This window comes from Balaenoptera physalus (genome assembly GCF_965194825.1).
Source record: "Balaenoptera physalus genome assembly, chromosome: 9".
In the NCBI taxonomy this organism is placed as follows: domain Eukaryota; kingdom Metazoa; phylum Chordata; class Mammalia; order Artiodactyla; family Balaenopteridae; genus Balaenoptera; species Balaenoptera physalus.
In genome coordinates, this window is record NC_138888.1 from 98,987,204 (window position 1) to 99,005,383 (window position 18,180).

Below are 18,180 nucleotides of genomic sequence, written 5' to 3' on the forward strand. Positions count from 1 at the left end.
TTTGCATTTGTGTGCTTTGTGTGTGTGTGTCTGTGATTTTGCTGTTTAAAATGGGTCCACTGTAGGGCTGAAGCACTGTCCAGCATTAAGTGCAAGAAAGCTGTGATGTGACTTCCAGGGGAACAGACACGTAAGGTAAGCTTCATTCAGATGGAGTTACAGCGCTATTGGCTATGAGATCAATGTTAGTGAATCCACTGGATCTTAAATAATGTGTCTTTAAACAGAAACACACATAAAACAAGGTTATGTATCGATCGGTTGATGGAAATGTGACCAAAGACTCCAAGGAGCCTATCCCCCTGTTTCTGCTAGGAGCAATGATTCTGTATTCGCTAATTCAGTGTTCGCAGTGAATTCGTAGGCCCTAACTAGCATGGACCATGAGAATCTACTGTGTGTGTGTGTGTTTTTAATTTACAAAAGTGGATCTTGTATACACTACATACGGTGTGTTATACCTTGATTCTTTTTCACCTAATAATTCACTTTAGAAACCACGTCATGCATACTTCCGTCCTTCTTTTCAAAGGATGCACAGTTTTCCCTTGGACAAGTTTACCGTCATTGATTATCTAGTTGTTTCTGTACTTTTTTGAAAACAAAACAATGCTTCAGGGAAAATTCTTACGCTTACACCTTTGCAAAGGACACAGATCTCTGGAACGAAAGAAAATTCTGGCCTCTGTAACCAGCGCATAACTACTGGGGCCGTATTTAGGAGCCATCAAAGTCTTTTAAAGACTTTAAATGACTGACAACACTACCTGGGGTGTGGATGTGGCCTGTGGGCTTGACGAGTGAGGGTGTTTCACAAATGTCACAGGATCAGACTTTCTTTCATACAGACGGTCAGAGTTTATTAACTGCAGCATCCCTTTATTTGAGGGCCAGGGTAAGTGCTTTGCATTTGTGTACAAATGGAGGCCTTTGTAAAGTGCTCTTTGCTTTGTGGCGCCAAAGCAACCCTCTTCTCTAAGGAAAAAAGCAACAGCCGTGTGTCAAGGAGAACGGACCCTCCTCTCCATCTGTCCCCACCCCCCATGCCCTGCTGGCTGTGCTGGGTGGTCCATGAAGCAGCTCTGCATCAGGACCACTAGGGAGGGGGTCTGACGCCCGAGAAAGGATGTCCTAGGTATTCAAAGATCACGGGAGTAACTTAGGGCATGAAGAATTGTTCATAAAATTAAATGAGAGCCCTTCATTTTCTCCAAGTCACTTCTCTGCCTCAGAATTTTCTTAGCTAAAAAGATGTCTGAAGAAGCACCGATAGGACACGTCAACCTTGCAGCATAGGTACGTGACGCATGCAAAAATGGCCATCTTTAGGCCAGCAATTTAAACCCCACCCAAATTCCTCTCCCTCATAATCCGCTAATGAAACCATTAGTTTTCTAATGACACTATGAACTATAAAAAGCATATTAGATGTAGACAAAGAAACACCAGGAGGGTGGAAACCAAGTTTAACTTAATTTTACCCACTCACATTAAAAAAGAAGACACTGTGCTTGCAAAGCTGGAGACATGCCTCACCCCGTGAACAGGGCAAGGATTTTCAGATGTTAGGAGGGTGACCTCACCCTGCTGCTCCTGCCTGGGCCTGACTGTCCTGGTCCAGGCCCTCCTGGGCATACAAGCAGGGCGCTGGGTGCACCTACGTACAGATGTGTGAGCTCATCTGAATTTCTGGATGAACACATCTGCTTTCGCCTCATGAATTTATCAAGCGTAATTAGATTGTGTGTGTGTGTGTCTGTGAGAGAGAGAGAGACAGAGACAGAAACAGAGACAGCCAGAGACAGAGAGACAGAGACACAGAATGAAAGAGGGGCTTTTGGATCCTCATACAATGTTTACATGTCCTTTCTCCCACTCCCACTCCCTCGAATTCTGGGGCTATCATCTCTCACAAAATTTTCCTATCTGGAAAGAAACCACAGTGCTGCAACTGTGGTTTACTGAATATTAATACTAAGGTGCTAAATACTACTTTGTTTCTTATTTGCTCTCTCCATTTATTGGAGCTTTTGAAGAGCAAGTCAATATATGTTTTAACCCCTAAAGAGACCCCTGCTTCAGAATTTTACTTCTTCAGAAGAAAGAAAAGTCATAAAAAATAATGTCTTTTGCTGGCTTTTAGGAATTTGTAACAGAGAGGAATATTTTCTCTGTTAATATACAGAGAGAAAAGGTTCTAAACTGCTTTTTAAAAGAATATGCTTCACGCAACCAGAGAAAGCCCACGCGCAGCAACGAAGACCCAACGCAGCCAAAAATAAAACAAATAAATAAATTTATTTTAAAAAAAAGAATATGCTTCATATAAGAGTTGAACAAACAATAGGATTTGAAATGTCACTACTTATTTTTTTGTTTTTGTTTTATTGATGTTTGATTTTACAATGCTGTGTTAGTTTCAGGTGTACAGCAAAGTAATTCAGTTTCATACACACACACACCCCACACATATTCTTTTTCAGATCCTTTTCCCCTATAGGTTATTACAAGATACTGAGGCACATGTAAAAACACATGTTTAATGAGTAAATCAATGAACACGTTACTTATTTTACAGTAGCATTGTATTTGGTGCTAGGATTACATACCAAGAGATTTACTGTTGTCTCTAGAAGCTCTCTGCACTGGAACAGAAAGATTTTTCTATAATCTCTCTATTTTTGAATCTACAGAGAAAAGCACATTCTTAAAGCTTAAAGTTGGAAACGTTGTCAGGGACTACTGCTTTGACACATTTAGTAATAGGTTCACAGAGCTGCAAGGACCTTCGGTGACCTATTCCTACACTGTCCTTTCTTAGCTGGGAAAGCTGTGGCTGCAGAAAAGTCAAGTGACTTGTTCCACATCAAACACTGCCAGGGGCAGCCCTGGTGGCCGGACCTCCCACCAGCCTTACAGAGATGACTTCGCGATCTGCCCTAAGCTCCCTCTAGGGAAGGTTCTCTGTGGTTTTAATACAATGAGAAGTGGGGAGGGACAAATTAGGAGACTGGGATTAACAGGTACACATTACTATATATAAAAGAGACAACCAACAGGGACCTACTGTATAGCACAGGGAACTTTACTCAGTATCTTGTAATAACCTATAGGGGGAAAGGTGCCTTGCACTTACCCGTGTCTCTCTTCGGACTACAAGGTTGCTCCCACACCAGACTTCCCTGTCTGCTCACAGAGGCGCTCTGGGCACCCCCCGTCTCTCAGGATACACCTTCAGGACATCCCTTGCACCTGCGGGATGCCTTCTGAATGCTGACTGTTGTGCCCGGCACTGTCTGGTTGCTGGGTTACTTTGGCCCTTTTCCCAGGACGCAATTTCTTCCCTGTGACACAGATGTCCTCGGAGCACGTGGGGCTGCAGACCTGTCCCCTCCTAGGTGGCCCCCCCCCCGCTTCTAGGTTCTGGCAGTCCCTGCTCTATGCTGCTTGTCTACATCACTGCCTCTTTTTCCATCTACATCTTCATTTCTACTCTTTTTTTTTTTTCTAGAAATGAAGAAACTTTTGTCAGTAGCATTTTGTAATTATATTGAAGCATAGTTGATTTACAATGTTATGTTATCAATAGTTTCAGGCGTGCAACATAGTGATTCAATATTTTTATAGATGATACTCAATGTAAAGTTATGGTAAACTATTGGCTCTATTCCCTGTGCCGCAGATTACATCTTTGAATCTTATTTTATACCCAGTAGTTTGTACCTCTTAATCTCTTGCCCATCTCTTGCCCTTCCCCAACTCACTGGCCCTCTCCCCACTGGTAACCACTTGTTTGTTCTCATATCAATGAGTTTGTTTCTGTTTTGTTATAGTCATTCTTTTTTAAAATACCACATATAAGTGAAAACAATGTATTTGTCTTTCTTGGACTTAGTTCACTAAGCATAATACCCTCCATATCCATCCATATTGTTGAAAATGGCAAAATTTCATTCTTTTCTATGGCTGAGTAGTATTCCAGTGTGTGTGTGTGGGGGGGGTGTATGTATCACATTTTCTTTATCCATTCACCTGTTCATGAACACTCAGGTTTTTAAAATGGATTGAAGACCTAAATGTAACACAGGAAACAATAAAACTCCTAGAAAAAAACATAGGCAGTACACTCTTTGGCATAAGTTTTAGCAGTATTTTTTTGGATCTGTCTCCTCAGGCAAGGGAAACAAAAGTAAAAAAGCAAAAAAAAAAACCCAAATGGGACCTAATTAAACGTAAAAGCTTTTGCATAGTGAAGGAAACCATCAACAAAACAAAAAGACAACCTACTAAATGGGAGAAGATATTTGTAAATGATATGTCTCATAAGGGGTTAATATTCAAAGTATATACTGAGCTCACATAATTCAATATCTAAAAACAAACAGCCCAATTAAAACATGGGTAGAGGACCTGAATACACAGGTTTCCTAAGAAGACATACGGACGGCCAACAGACACAGAAAAACACGCTCAGCACCACTAACCATCAGAGCAACGCAAACTGAAACCACCACGAGATATCACTCACGCCCGTCAGAATGGCCATCATCAAAAAGACAAGCAAAATAATAAATGTTGGTGAGGGTGTGGAGAAAAGGGAACGCTCCTACAATGTTGCTGGGAATGTAAATTGGTGCAGCCACTATGGAGAACAGTATGGAGGGTCTTCAAAAAACTAAAAATAGAGCTACCATATGATCCAGCAATTCCACTCCTGGGCATATATCGGAAGGAAATGAAATCACTAATTAGAAAAGACATACACGGGGCTTCCCTGGTGGCACAGTGGTTAAGAATCCGCCTGCCAGTGTAGGGGACACGGGTTCGAGCCCTGGTCTGGGAAGATCCCACATGCCAAGGAGCAACTAAGCCCATGCACCACAACTACTGAGCTTGCGCTCCAGAGCCCGTGAGCCACAACTACTGAGCCTGCGTGCCACAACTACTGAAGCTGGTGCGTCTAGAGCCCATGTTCCACAACAAGAGGAGCTACCACAATGAGAAGCCCGCGCACCGCAACGAAGGGTAGCGCCCGCTCGCTGCAATTAGAGAAAGCCCATGCGCAGCAACGAAGACCCAACGCAGCCAAAAATAAATACATTAATTAATTAATTAATTTGAAAAAAAAGAGGGAAAAAAGACAAAATATATACACCCTAATATTCAGAGCTTCATTTCTTTTCTTCATAATACTCTCAGCCCATTGCACTCCTTCTTCGAGACTTGATCCCCCTGTGGATGCTGTATTGCCCTGTATTGAGTCCTTCTCTTCTCTGTCTCTTTCACAAGCCCCTTTTCTCCTCTTTTCTCCCCAAATGCCAGTATTCCCTGAACCTCTCTCCCTACATTCTTCTCCAACAGCTTTTCAATTTTGTCACCAGCACCTCTACATCATTAACTAATGACCCTCTCCTCCCTCTCCCCAAGCTCAAATAGGTTATATGCTCACCTGTGCATCCCGTCTCTCCCTAAAACAGAATTGAGCATCTTTGCTTAGTCACAGTCACACTTGCTCGAAACCGTGAAAACTCTGATTCTTTCATCTCTTCTGTCTATCAAACGCAGATCCAGGGCTAGGAGCTCTGGCTCTCCCTCTGAACTCTCTGCCGTCCTCCCCTCCTTCACCGTCCCATGGCTTGATGCTCCAGGCCAGGCCCTCGCGGTGCTGTGTCGCTGCACCCCCCTACGCCCCACCCCCCAGACACTGACTCTGGCATAACCACCAGCTTCACCTGGGGCTCTGCAAGCAAGTGTGAAAAACACACGATAGATTTAACGTGACTAGGTCTCTCCAGTGTATTGTCACGTGCTTTGGAAATCTATATTAAGGCTGCAACGTGGAAAGGGACTTCAGAGCAACAACAAATAGAAAAGAATTCGGGTAATTGCCTTTCACCTTTTTTGTAGGAAAAAAGAATGCTCTCTCATGAACGACAATTGTGAATTATGGTACCTACCCTTGAATTAGATGAGTATTCTGTTTTCTCTGGCACAATGTGATAGTTTCTTAACTATTCTTGTTTATGGTTGTCTAAGCCACCTCCTTGGGTGCCATCTATAAATTTATTTGTATTATCCACTTCCTGCCCCGAAGCCTGGAATAAAACTCCATACCCACGAGCTCCGAAAAACAGCTCTCCGCAGCATGACCCAACTAGCTTGGGAACAGTCATTTGTAAAGTAACTCATCAGGTCCAACACTGGGAGGAAAAGCTCTGGATCCATGTAAGGGAATCTTTCCTGATAAAGATAACTTCCACTTCCAGTGGAATGACTACAGCCCCTTCCACTGAGAGACAGAGTAACTGAAATGTGGTCCCACCAAACTGGTGGCCCGAGTGACCGTGCAGAAGTCAGCACCACTGGCACAAATGTGACCTGCACACTTTTTCCTTTCCTTGTGTGTCTCCTGTCCTACCTTTGGCAGGTCTGCAGGGCCATCTCAGTGCCTACCTGGTTCCTTTGTGCTGACTGTCAACTATCTCTTTGTGTTTATTCTTTGGTGGATCTGAATCTAAAGGACTTATCTGATTTTCTTCTAGGGAAAAAAACTTGGGTGCCAATTTGAAATGTTCAAGCTTGGAGATAATGTTGCCCCTAAACAGAGTGACTGTCATTTCTTCCAGGTGTCAAGGACCACATGATCTTATCTTGAAGGTTATAAATGAGTTCCCCCAAAGTCATTTGTACTGACATCCAACTTCCTCGCCTTTTCCATTTGATGGAGCAGAGCAGAACTACAGGATCTAATCATCTGGCTCCGGTATATTTAAAACTAGTTTAATGTCACCGTGTAATTCTGTCACCTGACTGCCCATCTAGTTCAGAAATACATCTGAAGGTTAGGCTGTAGTCTTAAGGAGAGAACCAAGTGCACCGTAAGGACTGCAGTGAACACACATTCTTACACTCAATGGCTTTACCTTCACTCTGAAGAGCCACTCTCTGGCTGAAGAAAAAGAGCCATTTCCCACATGCCTGGAGAAAGTCAATCAAATGGGAAAGAGTATTTCCAAAGTGTTCCAAGGACGTGACATGAGGTGGGCACTCAAATACTGAATGAATGAAATAAAGAATGAATGAATTCTAGGCCCCATGGAAGGCCCAGTGTAATATCTTCCCCCATGTACTAAAATAAAGAAAGTTAACAAGAGTAGAAATTTAGCATATATACTGAAGATGAACAGGCATTTCATTTGATTTTTTTTTTTTAAACCAAACTTTTGGTTTGCATTATTTTTTGTAAGTCATTTTGGGGAGAAAAAAAATAACATCCCCAAACAAAGTACTATGAAGCAGCATTGGTTTCTTTTCTATTTTTAAACACACTTGAGAGCAAATTAAACATACTCAGAATGTTTTATTAACTAGAACATTTAGTTTAACTAGTTTAATTACTGCTCTTTGGAAATTACTGTGATCAGTGGGAACTCCTGGGTTTGGTCTCTGTGTGGGATGCACAGAACTGAATGCCCACCTAGGTGCATGGGCAGCTGGGCACCCAGCTTCCAAGTTTCCCAAGGGGTCAAGAGAGCTGGCAGTCAGCAATTCTCTGTACGGTGATCAGACTTTACCCTGAAAATCCCTTTAATAGGAGCAGTAGCTAAATGTCTCTGGAGAAAGGCCAACCTTTGCTTTCATCCTGTCAACTCAGAGAGGTGGTTTTTGTAGCTCAGTAAACAGTAAACTCATACTCTCCTGGAGTAAAAATTCCTTGAAGGAATAGGCTGTGTCTTATTTCCGTTCAGTTTCTGTAGTTCTTGTGTAGTTCAGGTCCCTATACATAGCATGAGGTCACTTTATTGAACAAACAGTGAAGAATTATGTCCTAACTGTACAACCCAGAAAGCTGAGAAATGTATTCGATGACCCAAACATGGGAGAAGAACCCAAATTCTCAATCCCATCCAGTCCCAGATTCGTTCAGGTATGAGGGGAAACAGGTTTAGAGAAAAGGGAGCCCTAAACTTGGTACCTATTCCATAAAAGATTGTGGGAATAGCTTTCACAAAGCCTATGCTTTGGAAAAATTTCCAACTAGGAAAAAATACAGGTGGTTTTCTCTCTCCTATGCACTCCCCTGACAACTTACATTTTGAGTCCATGCTTTAATCTCCAATTAAACAGGAGAACTGCAGCTCTCTGTTGCCAAATTATAGATCTATTTCCTGGCTCACTGAGAAAGGAAACTGCTAACAACTGTAAACAGTCTACATGATAAATATTTTTTTTATGGAAGTATAGTTGACATCCAATATTATGTTAGTTTCAGGTGTACGGCAGGGCGATTTGACAATCAAATACATTACGAAATGAGCATCATGATAAGTCTAGTAACCGTCTGTCACCAGACAGAATTATTACCGTGTTATTGACTATATATTGACTATATTCTCTATCCCGTACATTACATTCCTGTGACTTATTTTATAACTGAAGGTTTGTGCCTTTTAACCCCCCTCATCTATTTTACCCAACCCCTGCTCCCTCTGGCAACCACCAGTTTGCTCTCTGTATCTATAACTCTGTTTCTATTTTGTTTTGTTTGTTCACTTGTTTTGCTTTTTAGATTCCACATATAAGTGAGATCATGTGATATTTGTCTTTCTCTGTCTGACTTATTTCACTCAACACAATGCCCTCAAGGTCCATCCTTGTTGTCGCAAGTGGCAAGAGTTCGTTCTTTTTTATGGCTGAGTAATATTCCATTGTATATTTGTATCACATCTTCTTTATCCATCCATCTACTGATGGACATGAGATGAATGATTTTAAGTTACCTGCTATTTAACTCTACGTGACAAACATATTGACTTCTTCAATGTGCTTTTTTCTACAATAATTCCATCTGGAATAAAAATAATTTCTTTCTCAGCTATATACAGTAGTCAACTTCCAAAATGGAAAGTATGATCTTTTAAAAATTATTCACTGAATATCTGAGTACTCCCGGATTTCAGAAATAATAGGTAGATATTAGAAAGCCTCAGAGAAATTGTAAGGCTTCACTCTCTTATTTCCTAAGAAACCTGAGCCTAACTAAAACTCCCAGAAAAGTAGGGTTCTCTAACCCCTCGCATCTTTCTGGAGGCCTCAGTGAATTACTGCAGAGCGATGTGTACATTAGGTGGCCCGGTCTGCTGATGCAGGACACTCTTGCAGCCTGTAAGCAATTACAGGGTCAGCCCATCTCCTGATTAAGAGCAGACAGCTTTAAGAGGAAGAGAAATCAAATTATACAACCTGGTAAAAAGAAATAAAGAGAAAACTCATTTCAGAAATATAGATGCCCAGAGAGGAAGGAAAAAAAAACTAGGAATAGTTTAATTGGGGGGAAAGATGATGGGACAAATGAGAGAAAGAAAGGAAGAAACATCCAGGAAAAATGTGGATGGGGGAGGGGAGAAGGAAGCATGGAGACTAAATGGAAGATATTTATGTTAGTGTGAAGAAAACATGAGTATTCTATTACTTTAAAGAAAGAAAATCCGGTAAAATCAGTTTGGGGCAAATGGTTCTATGGCATATTCAGCCATTATGAAACATAAATGAAGCAACTGCTGCTATTTTAAATGAATCTTAGGCATTCTGCAGTGAAAGTATAAATTCAAAATTTAATGTTTATAGGAAATGCTATTAAGAAGTTATTATAGCAATTTGGGTCCTCAATATAAGTTGCTCCACAATTTAAACTAGTAGAACTTAAGGAAATTCCTGTTTAAAAAAAAAAAAAAAAGGTATAACATTCAAATAGTCCCCCTGGTAGCGATAAACTAGGTAAATTTTTTTTTTTTTTTTTTTTTTAAATTTATTTTATTTATTTATTTTTGGCTGTGTTGGGTCTTTGTTGCTGCACGTGGGCTTTCTCTAGTTCGCGGCGAGCGGGGGCTAGTCCTCGTTGTGGTGCGCGGGCTTCTCATTGCAGTGGCTTCTCTCATTGTGGAGCATGAGCTCTAGGCGCGTGGGCTTCAGCAGTTGCGGCACACGGGCTCAGTAGTTGTGGCTCACGGGCTCTAGAGCACAGGCTCAGCAGCTGTGGCACACGAGCTTAGCTGCTCTGTGGCATGTGGGATCTTCCCGGACCGGGGATCGAACCCGTGTCCCCTGCATTGGCAGGCGGATTCTCAACCACTGCACCACCAGGGAAGCCCAAACTAGGTAAATTTTGATTAAAAACAAAGGATAAAAATCTGGGCTTGATGTCATAGGAGATACAAATAAAAAGGGTACTTTGGTTTCTTTAGACACAAATTATTTTTGAAGAATTAGTTAAACGATCCAATTAGAAAGCAATGCGAGAATGTAATTAAGGGCTAAAATACATGGTCCAAATAATAAAAGCTATGTGAGGTAAATAAAAGTAAGGAAATAATCCAGAGCTATCAAGAGAAACTTTATGGAAAAATTAAAACTTGAGCTGGTTAGAATTTGGAGACAGAAACAAACATGCCTAATACTGTTAAGTTACATGTAATTCTCTGATACTAAGTTATAAGGGGTTTTAACCATCATTTTTTTCAACAATATTTATTGCGCATATGCTGTTTTGCTAAGAGCTATACCACACCCCAAAGCATTTTTTAATTTTTATTTATTTTTTTAAATTAATTTTTATTGGAGTACAGTTGCTTTACAATGTTGTGTTAGCTTCTGCTGTACAGCAAAGTGAATCAGCTGTACATACACATATATCCCCTCTTTTTTGGATTTCCTTCCCATTTAGGTCACCACAGAGCACTGAGTAGAGTTCCCTGTGCTGTACAATAGTTTCTTATTAGCTATCTGTTTTATACATAGTATCAAAAGTGTATATATGTCAATTCCAATCTCCCAATTCATCCCACCCCACCCCCCAAAACCGTTTTTAAATGATGCCATCCATGTAACAGGAGGGGCCCTGGGCCCACAGGAATCATCCACAATAGTGGTGGTTACGGTGGTTAAGAACACGGGCTGCCAGCCAACCTGCCTGGTTCAAAGCCCTGTTCTGCCATTAACTCGGTGGCTGGCTGACCGTGGTCAGGTCACTGACCCTCACCCTGCCAGCATCCTGGTCTGTTCACAGGAGATGACGATCGTAAATACCACCTCCTAGGGCTGTTCTGAGATTAAAAGACTGAATGTGTGTAAGGCATTAAGAACAATGTCCAGCATATAATCAATAATTACAATGACTACCGTTGATGGTAAATAACCTTCTTTCCTACAAGTTCCCCTCCCTTGTTCTCCCCTTTAGTCTTGTGTTTCCTTCAAGCTAGAGTTCAGTCTCTCTTGTTATATTCCCACTAAACTAACTGAATACAGGGCTCACGCTCACCGACTCCTCTCATCACTTCCAATTCATTTCCCAGCGAACAGCATCCTGGCTTCTGCCCTAAGCGCTTCCTTCACTGACGCCGCCCACGCTGCCGTCAGATCCAGTGGTAACCGCTGCCTATATTTCATAGTGGACTATTTCTTGAAACTCTCTCAGTACCCTTGGTTTCCACGACCTCCTGGCCATCCTTCTGTCCAGTGTTTCCTTCCATCTCGCTGTCTGCTCCATTTTATTCCCCTTTCTCCGCTCACCTTTACGTGTCGGTATTCTCCAGGTTTCCATCCTCTCTCTTTTACACACTCTCCTTGTGATTTTAAGTGCTGTCGGTACTTCCGTGTCTCTTAAATCTTCATCCACAGCTGCCAGACGTATATAGCGAGGAGCCCACAGTCACCGAAGGCTCAGCATCTTCAAACTAAACTCATCTATCACCCCAACATCCCCTGCAGCCTGCTGTCCCCCCTGTATTCTCAATCTCATTTAACTGCCCCCACTACATAGCCCACCACCCAAACCAGGAACCGGGAAATAACAAATCCATCCTTCTTCTTCACCCTCCACGTTGACCCCTCTAATACATTGCAACTCTATCACCATATTTTCTTTTTTTTTTAATTTATTTATTTAATTTATTCATTTTTGGCTGCGTTGGGTCTTCGTTGCTGCACACGGGCTTCCTCTAGTTGCGGCGAGTGGGGGCTACTCTCCGCTGCGGTGCGCGGGCTTCTCACTGCGGGGGCTTCTCTCGTTGTGGAGCACGGGCTCTAGGCACGGGGGCTTCAGTAGTTGTGGCTCGCGGGCTCAGTAGCTGTGGCTCGCGGGCTCCAGACGCGCAGGCTCAGTCGTTGTGGCGCACGGGCTTAGTTGCTCCGCGGCATGCGGGATCTTCCCGGACCAGGGCTCGAACCCATGTCCCCTGCATTGGCAGGCGGATTCTTAACCACTGCACCACCAGGGCCATATTTTCTTCTCCATCTTTGCTACCACTGCCCCCTGTCCAAGTACTAATTATTTCTTGCCTCAGTTGAAACAACAGTTTTGAAATGGATCTCCCGCCTCGTTTGTCCCCTTTAAGCCATCATTCCTAGAGCTGGCACACTGGACAATCTACAATGTAAATTCAATGACATTACCACCTGCCTAAACCCACCAAATTCAAAAACTGCCCAGCACCTACAGGAGAGCATCCTGGACCTTGACAGAGCAGTCTCTCCCTCCATCACATTGCCTCTGTATTTCTCTCCTGTTTCAATAATGACCATGTGCTCATTGTGATTATATGCATATATATTACATACATATAAAATATCACAATACACTGATGTAATATTATTATTCCTGTTTTACAGGTTAAGTTGATGGTATTGGAAGCAACTTGCTCATAGTCACGAAATCAGTAAAGTTGATAACTGAATCCGAATCTAATCATATTGCCCTTTCCTTGAGGCCATGGTCCACCATGGTTCCCCATTTTGCACCACTAGCACCTAGCACATTCAGTGGTACACACAATGACTGTATTCATCTGAATTGATTGTTAAAAAAAAAAGAGAGAAATTATAACATGATAATTATAAAAGATGATCCTGCCACTGACTGAAGATGGAACTGAGTTTCTAGAATTACCTCACAGGTTCTATAAATGGAAGCAACAAAGACTATGACTAAGTTTGTCAAAAGTGTTTTTTTCATACACAGTTAAATTTAAGTATCTTTCAAGTTATGCTATAATCTCCATATGATCTTTTTATTTTCAACTGCATTCTATTCAAATGTCTTATTTACTTTTAGAGGAGCAAAAATAAGGTAAATGTAAATATTTGCACTACCAAGTTCTGTGCTAGGACACAGTATGTATGGAATACATGTGTGCATATACATAGAGAGAAATACAGATACATAAAATGGAAAAAGCACAAAGTATTTTTCAGTTTATAAACAGATGACCTCAGTGACATTTCGGAAACTCACTACTTCCACAGGCTGATAACAAAGTATCAAAAGGATCACCTAAAACTCTGAGAGCCATCAAAGAATTTTAAAAATTATGAAACAATGCAGTCGTGTAGCCAATCTGTCTACCAGGTTGAAACCAAATAAAACTTCAAATAGCATCCTTGAAATGGTTGAAGGAAAAGGAAATTGAAGTGAAAACACCTACCCCTCGTTAAACACAACTAGAAGCTATGGCGGCCCAGCAATTGGGCCGTTTCAAGCACTTTCACAGCAGGGGGCTGGGCAAAAACTCGCTCTGCTGGCGCTCTCAGTTGCCAAAATAGCCATTTGCAATTAAAAATTAAAACTGGCACCTCTTCTTTGCAAGCTATTATCAAAAGACTGCTGGCTAACTTCCTTGTTTATAGTGGTTCTTGTATCAAGACTTCATGCCATTTTGAAATATTTTTTTCTTATGTTTCATTTCTCTTAGGCCCTAATGTTCCCAGTGCTAAGATTTTAACACTTTCAACATTTCTAATTGGAATGTGATCCTCAAACACTACAGCATTGTTTCAATTTCGGAAAACAGACTGATTTGAGCATTTTATGTTCCTAGATTAGCAGGGCAAAAAGCAGTATAACTTGTAGAAGGCCTCTCCGTATTTAAAGGAAATCAGTGCTTTTTAAGGAATGCAGGAGCGAAAATAAAATGCAAACATCACTTTCTACAGACAGAGATTTAGCTCTGAACAGAATATATATGTAAATAATAAGGTTGTTCATCACATCTGTTGGAGTCCTGACACAGGGAATGGCCAAGAGGGTCACATTCCATCTTCCACCAGGAAACCAGCAGTGTATTTTGGGGGATGAGGGGCGTGAATCAGTTTGCACGCATGGAGCATTTTCTACGCGCCAGACCCTGGGCTGGGTGCTGCTGATACAGCAGAGAGAGAACCAGACGACAGCCCCTGCCCTTAAGAAGCTGGGTAGAGACGGCGATCAGCAGATCCTTCGTCCAACAGGGGAGTGCTGCGTTCTGTTTAACTCCTTAGAAAGACCCCCTTGGCTACTGTGCGGCCCACTGCCCTCCCCAGGAGTTTGGAGTTAACGCGAACAATTAGGAGGTGGGCCTGCAGCTCGGAGCTGAGGAAGGGAAAGGATTAAGAGATCAGGTCACTAATTACAAATACTCCTTCCCCTTCCGATTACATTTCGGACCCTCCACAGTAGCCTCCGTCACCATGGCTGCCTCACAAACACCTCTGTGCCCGTTTCACAGAAGATTTGGAGACCCAGGAGGGGGAAGTAACTTATTCCAAGTCACAAAGCGAATCAGTGGGCAAGTTGGAAGCAAAGCAAAGATCTCCCGCTTCTGGACCCATACCTTTCTCTTCTAAATGAATCATCAGTACCTTACTTCTAAGCAAATCAAAAAAGACTTGGTAATTCCTTCAGCTTTGCTTCACTCTGCAACTCCTGTACGGAAGGTTTCCAAGGAAAATGATTTACCTACTCATGAAGCAGGCATGTACGGAGGGTCTACTACATACAGGGCACCTTGCTAGGTGCTTGGGATTCAGAGATAAATAGGAGATCTTCTGTACAGGAAGTTCACCCTCCCGTGGGAGCGACAGACCTAGTGGCTCACAGGGACCGCAAGGCGGGGCAAGCACCAGGGTCATGTCGTTCCCGGGGGCCCATGGAAGCTGACGTGAGAGGCACCTAAATTATCCTGGCAGCGGGAGTTGTGCCCAAGAGGAGGCGACCCTTGAATTGTGTTTTGAAGAAACAGTAGGGGTTGTGCAGCCAGAATGCAAGGGGTGGGAAAAGCCCCAGAGAAGAACGTGAGCAAATACTGTGTCCGGCGGCAGATACAGGACGGGGTCGCTCAGCAAGGCTGGGGCTCAGGAGTGTATTAGAGATGAGCCAGGAAAGATGGCAGAGACCACGTCACGAGGGGTCTCGTGAGCCAGTCCAAGGAATCTGGAGTTAATTTACACTCCTGTCCCCACCGTCCCAGCTCTCAGCCATCCTCAACCCACTTAAATCCCAGTCGTGACACCATCCCACTGATGCTGCTTCGTCAAAGGCCATCAGGGAACCTCCTTCATCACCAACCAACGAAATCCTAACACACCTCTTCTAGGTCTTTCTGCGGCACCGGAAATGCTGACTGCAGCTCCTTCCTGCGCACGTCTTCCTGCCTTCGCTTTTATAAAGAGAAGGCCTCCGGGCTTTTCCCTGTGGCACTGTGGTCACTGTCGAGGTTTCCCAGGCCCTTCTGTGATCTCTTACAGAGCTCCATCCCCTGCTGGCTGGTGCCGTCCCCACTCTGTCCTCCGCCACGTCCTCATCCCACCCTGCATCTCTGGGCTAACTCACTTGTCCCACTCATTGCTTTCACCAGCACGAAACTGCTGGCAGCTTCCAAATCTGAATATCTAATCGAGACATCTAGATTTTGCTCTAGATTCGTAAAGGCAGTCATTCTTTGAAATATATTTGATTGATTTTTGCTCTCTTTGCGACAGAAATGGTTCTGGCTGCTGAGCCAAGACCCGATGGAGAGAGACCATGCGTACCTGGTTCACTATTGTGTGTTTACCACTTACGATCTCTCCCTAAACGTCTTACAAACGTTTCGAACTCAACAAATGCAAGTCGGAACTCATTATATCCCCTGAAAGCATGCCCCTCGCCCTTTGTCCCATGTGTTAGTGAACGGTACTTCCGTTCCCCAAATCACCCAGCTCAGGGCCATCCTTCTCACACCGCACATGGGACTGGAGAAAACAATCTGCATGGTACCTACATAGCTGCTCTCTAATTAAATCCCTCCATCTTGTCCCTACGGTTACTGCCTAAGCTCCTCAGGCAATCATCTCTCACCTTTCCAGAACAGTCCATGGCACAAAGGAGACAGTCGACAGACATCGCGGCACGAATTTATGGATAAAAGGATACAAGAATGAGTGGAAAACTTGGACAGTTGCTGTCATCTCCTCACAGGCCACACTGGTCCCATCTGGCACCCTTCAATCCATTTACCGAACTAAGGAAAGACACATCTTCCGAAAATTCGTGTCTGATGACATCATCCCTCTGATTACCACCATTCACTGACCAGTACCAGCTACAGGATAAAGACTAGATTCCATGGTCGGCGTCTGAAGCCACTCAAGGTCAGGCACGTGTGCCTTTTGCTCTACCCTCTTTTCCTGAGGTCGTGCTCACCCTGCAGATACTCACCAGGACCCAGAATTACCATGTTGATTCCAGTGCCACGTCTTTACCTAAGCTATTTTCTCCATCAAGATTGCTCATCCCCTCCTTGCTTTTACACCTGAAAATTTAGTCATTTGTCAAAACTCAGCTCATACCTCACTTCCTCTCTAAAGCCTGTGCCGACCTTTGTGCTCTCAGCTCCACTTCCTCCTCTTTTCCCACGTGACTCTGTACTCACCTCTACAACAGCAGCGTTTCACTCCTGTTCACGGGCTTGCACTTATCCCCTGCTGGAGTCTTTTCCCTTCTTGAGAGGGAAAAGGCCTTCACCTTATAAATTTGGGAATTAGCACACGTGGACACTCACATGTTTGCAGATGGATGGATGAGTGAACAGATGAGTAGATGGTAGAGAGCCATGGAAAGATTAGAGGCAAGGGGATATGATAAGATTTGCATTTTAGGAACAACACTGTGGTGTCAGAGCAAACAGCTGGAAGGCCGAGACCAGAAGCCGGAGACCATTATAAATAATCCAGTGGGGATGTATGGAGAAACAGAGAGGGAGGGTAGCAGTAGCAAAGGAGAGAAGGGAATGGATTTGAAAAATATTTATAGAGTGAACACACAGACTTCAATGATCACTTGGGTCGACAGTGGGATCGAGTCTGAGAAAAACGAAGGCGTCAAGGATGACTGCCGGGCTCCTAGCTTGGGTGACTGGAGGATTTCTTCTAGTTTAAAATATATATACATTCTGATCCATGGCATTATGCCTGGCAAAGATGCACCGGACAAAGTGGCGAGTTACACGTGTCTGCCACACTGTTACCTTTGCTGTTTCTCAGAAACACATTTGTTCCTTCGGCGCAAATTGATATATGGAGCCCATCGTGTGTTTTTCTATTACCACCATTTACTCTAAACTTTTCCCCAAAAAGATGAGGGATTGAAAATGGACAAACAACATTCAAAGAAGTATGCCACCTCATATTTGAATAGCTCCTCCATTAAACTAAAGGACAGCTGAAAACAGGAAACCAGGAAACATCCTCAAGCACAGTAAGACAACAGACTCTCCTAATTTCCACCGATTTATAAAGATTGGAAGAAAGGATTTGCAGCAGGCCATCTCTTGTTCTTGCCAGCCATCTCATCAGTGGGCTGGGACATAAACACTTGAAACCACACTGTATACCATTAAAATACCATTATAATCATGGTTTTTGCATATTTAACAGAAATGTTTCTTCACCTGAAACTTAACTTTAAACATACTTTTCTTGCTTCTTGGCAAGGAAACATGGGTCGACCAAGTAAATCCATCCCTGAAGTACCTCATTAATCACAGTGCATTTGTTCTTGGCAAGAACCTTAATGTGCTACAAAACCTGTTATTAAAGTAAGATTTGGGGATTCCCAGGCTGGCAAGGAATTAGTTAGTTACACTGCTTTAGAAATGGTTTCCTTATAACTTCCTTTATTATTAATGGTCTTGTTAGACTTACAGCTCAAAGTAACTTTCCTTTATTAATTTAACGTGTGAAATCCAGCTATTCTAAAGCTTATTTAAAATCATAAGCAGCAATTGCCAAAGACGGCCTGTCCCCCACTACTATATCAGCTGTAGTTGTGCAGGTGCTTCTGTCTTTGTGCTAATGTGGGTCTAGCACCCCTACCCGATCGCTCAAGCATTA

At 43.0% G+C, this 18,180-nt stretch overlaps 1 protein-coding gene and 1 long non-coding RNA gene across 5 annotated transcripts in view; one reads left to right on the forward strand and one right to left on the reverse strand.

Annotated features, from left to right (window-relative positions):
• The window catches only part of KCNQ5 (potassium voltage-gated channel subfamily Q member 5), a 567,853-nt gene that overhangs the window by 546,888 nt on the left and 2,785 nt on the right, over positions 1–18,180 (reverse strand). The window lies entirely within an intron of this gene.
• On the forward strand, positions 9,250–16,924 carry LOC309666692. Its single transcript, XR_014267248.1, has 2 exons — positions 9,250–9,777; positions 10,159–16,924. It is a non-coding gene; the product is annotated as an uncharacterized lncRNA (long non-coding RNA).